Source organism: Triticum urartu, chromosome 2A (assembly GCF_056163025.1).
Source record: "Triticum urartu cultivar PI428250 chromosome 2A, HENAU_Tu73, whole genome shotgun sequence".
NCBI lineage: Eukaryota > Viridiplantae > Streptophyta > Magnoliopsida > Poales > Poaceae > Triticum > Triticum urartu.
The window spans coordinates 277887576-277896391 of record NC_141874.1 but is presented as its reverse complement, the minus strand read 5'-3'; positions in this window follow the sequence as shown (position 1 = coordinate 277896391).

The following is an 8816-nucleotide window of genomic DNA, read 5'->3' as shown; positions in this document are numbered from 1 at the left end:
GCGCCAAATGTCGGCGAACCAATGCTATTATATATAGCGGCAACTCATCAAGTTGTAAGAGCAGTGCTCGTTGTCGAACGAGAGACGGACGGGCATAAATTCCCACTTCAAAAGCCGGTATATTATGTATCCACCGTCCTCACTCCATGCAAATCACGGTACCCACATTATCAAAAGATAGCATACGCGGTATTCATGGCATCCCAGAAACTACGACACTACTTTCAAGAGTGTTCAATTACGATGGCCTCCGAAGTACCACTCAACGACATAATAAACAACCACGATGCCACGGGCCGGATTGCGAAATGGGCTATCGAGCTCCTCCCGTTCGACATAACATATAAACCACGGCGAGCCATTAAGTCGCAAGTCCTGGCCGATTTCGTAGCCTAATGGACAGAAGCCGAACTCCCTAAAGAGTATGGCGCATACTCCAATTGGATCATGCACTTTGACGGCTCTAAAATGCTGGCTGGTTTGGGGGCTGGCGTCGTCCTGACGTCCCCCACCGGAGATACAGTGCAATACGTACTCCAAATACTATACACAGACTCCAATAACGCAGCCGAATACGAGGCCCTATTACACGGTCTCCGAATGGCAGTTTCCACGGGCATTCAATGCCTGGAGGTGCGTGGGGACTCGAACCTCGCAATATCCCAAATAAATGGAGACTTCGATGCCAAGGATCCGAAAATGGAGGCATATCGCAATGCCATCCTCAAAATGTCAGCTCGGTTCGAGTGGCTTGAATTCCACCATGTGGCTCGAGAAAAAACCAGGCGGCGGACATCCTCACCCGTATCGGCGCTAAACGCGACCCTGTCCCGCCTAACATCTTCCTGGAAAAACTGTTTAAGCCATCCGTGGTATGGGAAGGGGACACCGGCAACAATAGTCCGAACCCGGCCACAACACCAGATACCGAACACTCTGACACAATCGGAGGCTCTGCCATCGAAATAACACCTTCAACCCATGTAATAATGGTCGTTATCGCCCCATGGACAGAACCATTCCTGGCCTACCTAACTAGGCAGGAACTACCCGACGACCAAAATGAGGCATGCTGCATAGTGTGGCGATCTAAAGCCTACAAGGTCCACGAGGTAGAGCTCTATAAGAAAAGCACTACCGGAGTCCTTCAAAGGTGCATCTCCGAAGAGGAAGGGCGGAAGCTTTTGGCAGAAATCCATGCCGGACTCGGCGGGCATCACGCTGCAGCCCGGGCCCTTGTAAGCAAGGCCTTCCGTATAGGTTTCTATTGGCCGACGGCAAAGGAAGATGCGCAGCATCTGGTCCAACATTGCGTCGGTTGCCAGCTTTTTGCAAACCAAAGCCATATGCCACCTACAGCTCTCCAAACAATCCCCATTACTTGGCCCTTTGCGATCTGGGGGCTTGATATGGTCGGACCCCTTAAAGGGGGAACCCATAAGAAAAAAAATACTTACTGGTCATGGTGGATAAATTCACCAAATGGATAGAAGCCAAACCTATCAAAACGGCTGAATCCGGACCAGTGATAGACTTCATATCCGGGGTCGTACACCGTTATGGCATCCCCCACAGCATCATCACTGACAACGGCACGGACTTTACAGCCGACGAGGTGAAACTTTGGTGCAGCAACATGGGCATCAAGCTCGATTATGCTTCTGTCTATCACCCGCAAACTAATGGTCAAGTCGAGCGAGCGAACGGTCTTATCATGAGCGGCATTAAACCCATATTAGTGCGGTCCTTAAAGGAATCAAACACACACTGGATAGAGGAGCTCGACTCAGTACTATGGGGGCTGCGGACCACGCCGAATCACACTACCGGATACACACCGTGCTTCATGGTGTACGGCGCAGAGGCGGTTCTGCCTTGTGATATAATTCATGACTCACCTCGAGTGCGCATGTACGAAGAAAAAGAGGCCGAGCTCGATCGGCAGGACAGTTTGGACGCCCTGGAAGAGGAGCGCGACGTGGCAAAAGCCCGTTCCGCATTTTAACAACAACAGGCTCGAAGGTATCAAAGCAGAGAAGTACGGGCCAAAACCTATAACGTTGGCGAACTAGTTCTACGCCTGCCGGAGAAGAAAAAGAACAAGCTCAAGCCCAAATGGGAAGGTCCTTTCATTATCGATCAGGTTCTGACCAGCGGAGCGTACCATCTGCGGGATGCATCAGATAATTCACTCAAGCCAAACCCATGGAACGCAGCCAGACTCTAAAGATTCTATGCCTAGCGCCGTACTCTATGTTCGTCTCCTCACCTCCGTCAATTTTTTTACATATATGTCTTTTCTCTCTTTCTCTCTTTTTTTATTATTCCCTTCAAGTCCCTAAAGGGCTAAATTTGTGTCTTGGTTACACAATCTTGACTCACTAACCACGCTCATTATACCTGGGGGCTTCTTACACAGAAGCTTAATATAATTATTTTTCCGGGCTTTATGCCCCACACATGTGTTACTCTTCCGCATGTACCTTTTTTCACCATTATATGCATCGATATGACTTAAGTTTTGGCCAAGATGGGTTGCCTGGCTCTTGTTATTATGCCCTATGTTCCTGTTAATTCGGCTAGGGCATAAGGGGAGCACCTCTGCGATTGTTACTACCGGGTCAGCCGGATGTGTACCTCAGACTAGGTGAAGCCGAAAGCTAGCGTTCTTAAGAGAATATTCAGTCGGTGAACAAAAGATGACTTTTATTTAATTCGACACATGCCCCTAGATGTTTATAACCTGCGTCTCTTTTCATAGTTCGGACATGCACATTAGGGCATGCTTACCCAGGGAAAGGAACCCTTAACGGAACTATTCTCCCTGGAAGATGTTTCTTACTACCCATGTAATATAACATAACTAGTTGGGTACTTATCTGTTCAAGCACTTTTGACCCCTACGCCTGGTCTCCATGCATACCCCGGTTTTTACATAACCGAGCGGGTATTCGGATACACTCCAGACTATCGGGTCCAGAGGTCGAAGTGAAAAGGTCCGCCATGACAAATGATTTACAATCCGGCTAGGGACATTACATATGTCACTTGAATTACACAGTCACTAAGACTGATTAAATTCTTCTTCTATACCATCCAACAGGCTGTCTAGCCTACAATCCTATTGGGAATACTTTGCGGCTAATTCTATTTGATCATACATTAAACTGACGGGGATCTCTTTCCCATCAGGCCCCAAAGGTACGACCTCGGCCATGTGGTTTGGGTCCGCTTTGGTATCGCGTGTCTTCACCATAGCCCAGGCTTCCCTTGCACCTTGTCGGCAGGTGGATATCTTCCATAATCGGAAGCACCGCCGCGGTCCCTTGAGCTTCTCTATAAGCTCCCCTATGCCTCTTGGCGGGGACGCGGATGGCCACAAGGCTTGGGAAATACCCTGCATCACCTGCCGAACTTGCTCGTGTAGTTGTGAGAGCTCTGGTAGAAGATCACCCGAAGACCTGGGCATCTCCTCCGCAGGACGACCGGTCAGCATACCTGTAGACATAAGTCTGTTAGTCGGCTTCTTCGCCGAACTCCTTTAAAAGTTCGTTCAAGCACTTACTAAAAATGCCACGCCGAAGCCGCTTATTCTCCTTCACAGAGTCCGCAAGCTGGGCTCAGACATCTTTCAGTTCCACGCCCAGCTGGATATTGGCGTCTTGGAGATCATTTTTCTCCTGCCTGACTCGCGTAAGCACGCGCTCGCCAGCATCTAGCTGTCAATCAACACGTGCCGCGTTCACCCCCACGGCCTCCGGATTCACTCCGGGGTCATCTGCAACATCCATTGTTAGATTTGCATGCATGCCGTATACTACCTGGTACCTGTATTCTTTGTAATGTAAACAAGTATTACCAGAGGGGCCCTTCTCAGACTCCTTCAACACGGCAACAACGGCCCCTAGTTGGGCTTTGCACTCTTCCAGCTCTTGAGACAGTCGGGAATTCTTCTCTGTAAGAACCTGCATAATAATGATCCTTAAATCAATTGCGTCAATTGTTTCAAGTCTCAGGGGCTACTGATATACATAATCGTCATATTTACCTACCCGTATATCCTTTACATACTAGTCCATGGCTCTGGCAAGACCATTTTGAGCAGCGCGGATGTATGCATCTCCTGAGTTGAAGGCATCGAACGGCTCTTGGGAGAAACAAGCATCACGGAGTACGGCCCGGCGACGCCTGTGATTCATGGCGCTCTCCACTTAAGAATAGGTGGCGGATAATCTGTCCGCATCCTCTGTAGGGGGAACATCCGGCGTCTGCCCCGCGTTAGCTTCCGCCTCTGTGTCCGGCCCTGGAGCCCGACTGGTCGAGGCGTGATCGGCAGCCTCCCCGGATATAGTCCGGTGAGCGTTTTTTCTGCTAAGAAACATGGACGCCATTATATTTTAAGATAGACGACAACCATAGAGCGAGGTTTTGTGTCATACCTATGTGCCAGCATCTCCGTCCTGACCGCCTTCCTTTTTGGCCTACACGGCTTCGGTGCCCCTTGTTGGCGAGCTGCTGCGGGTTCGGCACGGCGTCCCGAAGGCCTTCCCTGTAAAACACCATATGTGTATATTAGGTGAAGTGCATAAAGGGGGATCCTTTTTGGGAGTTGGGACTTTGGTTTTTCTTACGTGCGATGCAGGGAGTAGTCCAGGATAGTCGGCCGTTATGGCCACCATGTCGTCGTCGCAGCTCAATTGATAGAATTGTGCCTGTCTATCAGCTCCACAAATATGTCCGGATCCTCTTCGAGTTTGGGATCGAGGGCCCGGTTAGGATCCTCCGGTCGTGGAGGTGGGCTGCTGACCTCCCTTACAGCTTTTCGTAGTTCCTGCCGTGAAATGGCAAGGTGAGTATCTACGACGAAGAATGCGGGAAAGTTGGGAGTAAAGAGTGACGACTCACCCAGCTCGGAGGGTTGTACATGGAGAACCCATCCTGTGGCTTAATACAGATGAATTCCTCTTCCTCTCCCTTGAACAACTCGGACAATTTGTTTGCTAAAGCAGTAGCAGAGTCTGGTCCCTTACGCCCGCAGCGGGTGGCATCATCTTCTCCGTTAAAACACCACAGGGGGTGCCCTCGATATTGAAGCAGCTGCACCCCCCGCATTATGCATATTGACATAACCTCGATTATTGTCAATCCTGATTGAGCCAGCACTTTAATCTAGTCCATCAGATAAAGGACTTCTCCATTGTCTTCCTCCCGGGGGCTCCGTGGGCGCCAACTTTGGCGTTTCTTCAGAGGAGCATTGTTGAGCTCGGGAAGACCCCTCCGAACAGGGTCCGGAAGGGGGACGTCCTCCATGTAAAACCACTCCGAAGGCCAGTCTTCGGACGTCTTCTTCGGGGTACCGGACATGTATCCGGTCTCGGCGATGCGCCATATTTTGGCTCCGCCCACTTGATAAAGTGACCCCTCCTGTGTGCGGGGCACAAGGCAGAATAGCCTCTTCCATAGCTCGAAATGAGCCTCGCAGCCCAGAAACAGCTCACAAAGGGCAACATAACCGGCGATGTGTAATAGGGAAGCAGGGGTGAAATTATGCAACTCGAAGCCGTAAAACTCCAGGAGCCCGCGGAGGAACGGATGAATTGGAAATCCGGGTCCCCTTAGTAAGTAAGGGATGAGGCATACCCGCCCCCCCTTGGAGGGATTGGGGAAGCTCTCCGCTTGCTCCCCGCCATTATAGGTGGCGAGCCTGGCTCGGACGGGGACCATATACGCTGGAGGAACAAATCCCTAGGTCTGCAACTCTACTAATCGGCTGTGCGGGACGAAACACTTCTCCCAATCACCAGGCTTAGTGCTACGGGAGCGGGAGGAGGAGCTGCGATGGCCGGCCATGATGGAATGGATTTTTCCAAGCGCGCTCTGATGGACTCTCGCCGTGGGAGGATGGTGTGGATTGGATCTAAGAATCCCCATCCCTTTAATAGACGATTTATTTACCTGGCTAGGGGGCGAATGTAAAAACGCCCTGGCTCCTCGCCTTCGCTCGCCACGTGGAAGATAGCCCTTATTGGGTGCAAAAGCCAAGAAGTGCAACATTTATGGGGAGCCGGACAGTACTTAGCACATATTCAGGATTTAGAGAAGAACCCGCCTTGCAATGCCGAAAACAATACTGCGTGCCGGACTCATTGTCATTGAAGCCTGGTTCAGGGGCTACTGAGGGAGTCCTGGATTAGGGGGTCTCCGGACAGCCGGACTATATCCCTTGGCCGGACTGTTGGACTATGAAGATACAAGATTGAAGACTTCGTCCCGTGTCCGGATGGGACTCTCCTTGGCGTGGAAGGCAAGTTAGGCAATACGGATGTGTAGATCTCCTCCCTTGTAACCGACTCTGTGTAACCCTAACCCCCTCCGGTGTCTATATAAACCAGAGGGTTTAGTCCGTAGGAAAACATACAATCATACCATAGGCTAGCTTCTAGGGTTTAGCCTCTACGATCTCGTGGTAGATCAACTCTTGTAATACTCATATCATTAAGAACAATCAAGTAGGACGTAGGGTATTACCTCCATCAAGAGGGCCCAAACCTGGATAAACATCATGTCCCCTGCCTCATGTTACCATCCGCCTTAGACGCACAGTTTGGGACCCCCTACCCGAGATCCGCCGGTTTTGACACCGACAGGTGTTACACCACAACGGTGGCCCGAACCAGTATAAATCTTGTGTCTTTGTGTTGCGAGTGCGTCGAGTTCGTCCGCGAGACCATAGCGAGCTAGGGCGTAGATCGGTAGAAGGGAAGGAACTTCACGCGCACCCCAGTGTTCGAACCTTAAGGGTCTGCCGGAACCCCAGATCCAACATTTGGCGCGCCAGGTAGGGGTGCGCCGTAGCTCCTCTCCACCAGCTTACGCTCCATGCCACCGCACTTCGCCCCCATGGCAGGTGCCCCGCCACCAGCTCCAATGGCCGGGGCCGACAATGGGGCCATGGGGCTCTGGGCCTTGGCCCCCGCCCTGCGGCAGGTGCGATGGCCACCCGAATTCAGGCCGGAGATGCCGCCGCGCTATGACGGCGCGACAGACCCGACGACTTTCCTGTTGTCATAGGAGGAGGCCGTCCTCAAGGCCGGGGCGACGACAAGGTCATGGCCAACTGGCTTCCCATGGCCCTCGCCGGCGAGCCACGCGCCTGGCTGCTTAACCTCCTCGGATCCACAATGGCATCTTGGGGGGAACTCTGCTACCTCTTCACTGCTCGCTACGCGGTACCGGCGCACCACGCAGTTGCGGCCCTGCTGGGCGGCTCCCAAGCACCGCCTTCAGATCGCCACATGATGACCCACAAGTATAGGGGATCTATCGTAGTCCTTTCGATAAGTAAGAGTGTCGAACCCAACGAGGAGTAGAAGGAAATGATAAGCGGTTTTCAGCAAGGTATTCTCTGCAAGCACTGAAATTATCGGTAACAGATAGTTTTGTGATAAGGTAATTAGTAACGAGTAGCAAGTAATAAAAGTAAATAAGGTGCAACAAGATGTCCCAATCCTTTTTGTAGCAAAGGACAAGCCTGGACAAACTCTTATATAGAGAAAAGCGCTCCCGAGGACACATGGGAATTATTGTCAAGCTAGTTTTCATCACGTTCATATGATTCGCGTTCGGTACTTTGATAATTTGATATGTGGGTGGACCAGTGCTTGGGTGCTGCCCTTACTTGGACAAACATCCCACTTATGATTAACCTCTATTGCAAGCATCCACAACTACAACAAAAGTATTAAGGTAAACCTAACCATAGCATGAAACATATGGATCCAAATCAGCCCCTTACGAAGCAACGCATAAACTAGGGTTTAAGCTTCTGTCACTCTAGCAACCCATCATCTACTTATTACTTCCCAATGCCTTCCTCTAGGCCCTAATAATGGTGAAGTGTCATGTAGTCGACGTTCACATAACACCACTAGAGGAGATACAATATACATCTCGTCAAAATATCGAATGAATACCAAATTCACATGACTACTAATAGAAAGACTTCTCCCATGTCCTCGGGAACAAATGTAACTACTCACAAAGCATATTCATGTTCATAATCAGAGGGGTATTAATATGCATATAGGATCTGAACATATGATCTTCCACCAAATAAATCAACTAGCATCAACTACAAGGAGTAATCAACACTACTAGTAACCTACAGGTACCAATCCCAGACTTAGAGACAAGAATTGGATACAAGAGATGAACTAGGGTTTGAGAGGAGATGGTGCTGGTGAAGATGTTGATGGAGATTGGCCCCCTCCCGATGAGAGGAGCGTTGGTGATGACGATGGTGATGATTTCCCCCTCCCCGAGGGAAGTTTCCCTGGCAGAACAGCTCCGCTGAAGCCCTAGATTGGTTCCGCCAAGGTTCTGCCTCGTGGCGGCGGAGTCTCATCTCGAAAGCTTGCTTATGATTTTTTTCTCCATGAAAGACTCCATATAGCAGAAGATGGGCATCGGAGGGCCACCAGGGGGCCCACGAGGCAGGGGGCGCGCCCAGGGGGTAGGGCGCGCCCCCACCCTCGTGGCTGGTGAGTGGCCCCCTCTGGTACTTCTTGTGCTCAGTATTTTTTATATATTATGAAAATAACTTCCGTGAAGTTTCAGGACTTTTGGAGCCGTGCAGAATAGGTCTCTAATATTTGCTCCTTTTCCAGCCCAGAATCCCAGCTGTCGGCATTCTCCCTCTTTATGTAAACCTTGTAAAATAAGAGAGAACATGCATAAGTATTGTGACATAATGTGTAATAACAACCCATAATGCAATAAATATCAATATAAAATCATGATGCAAAATGGACGTATCA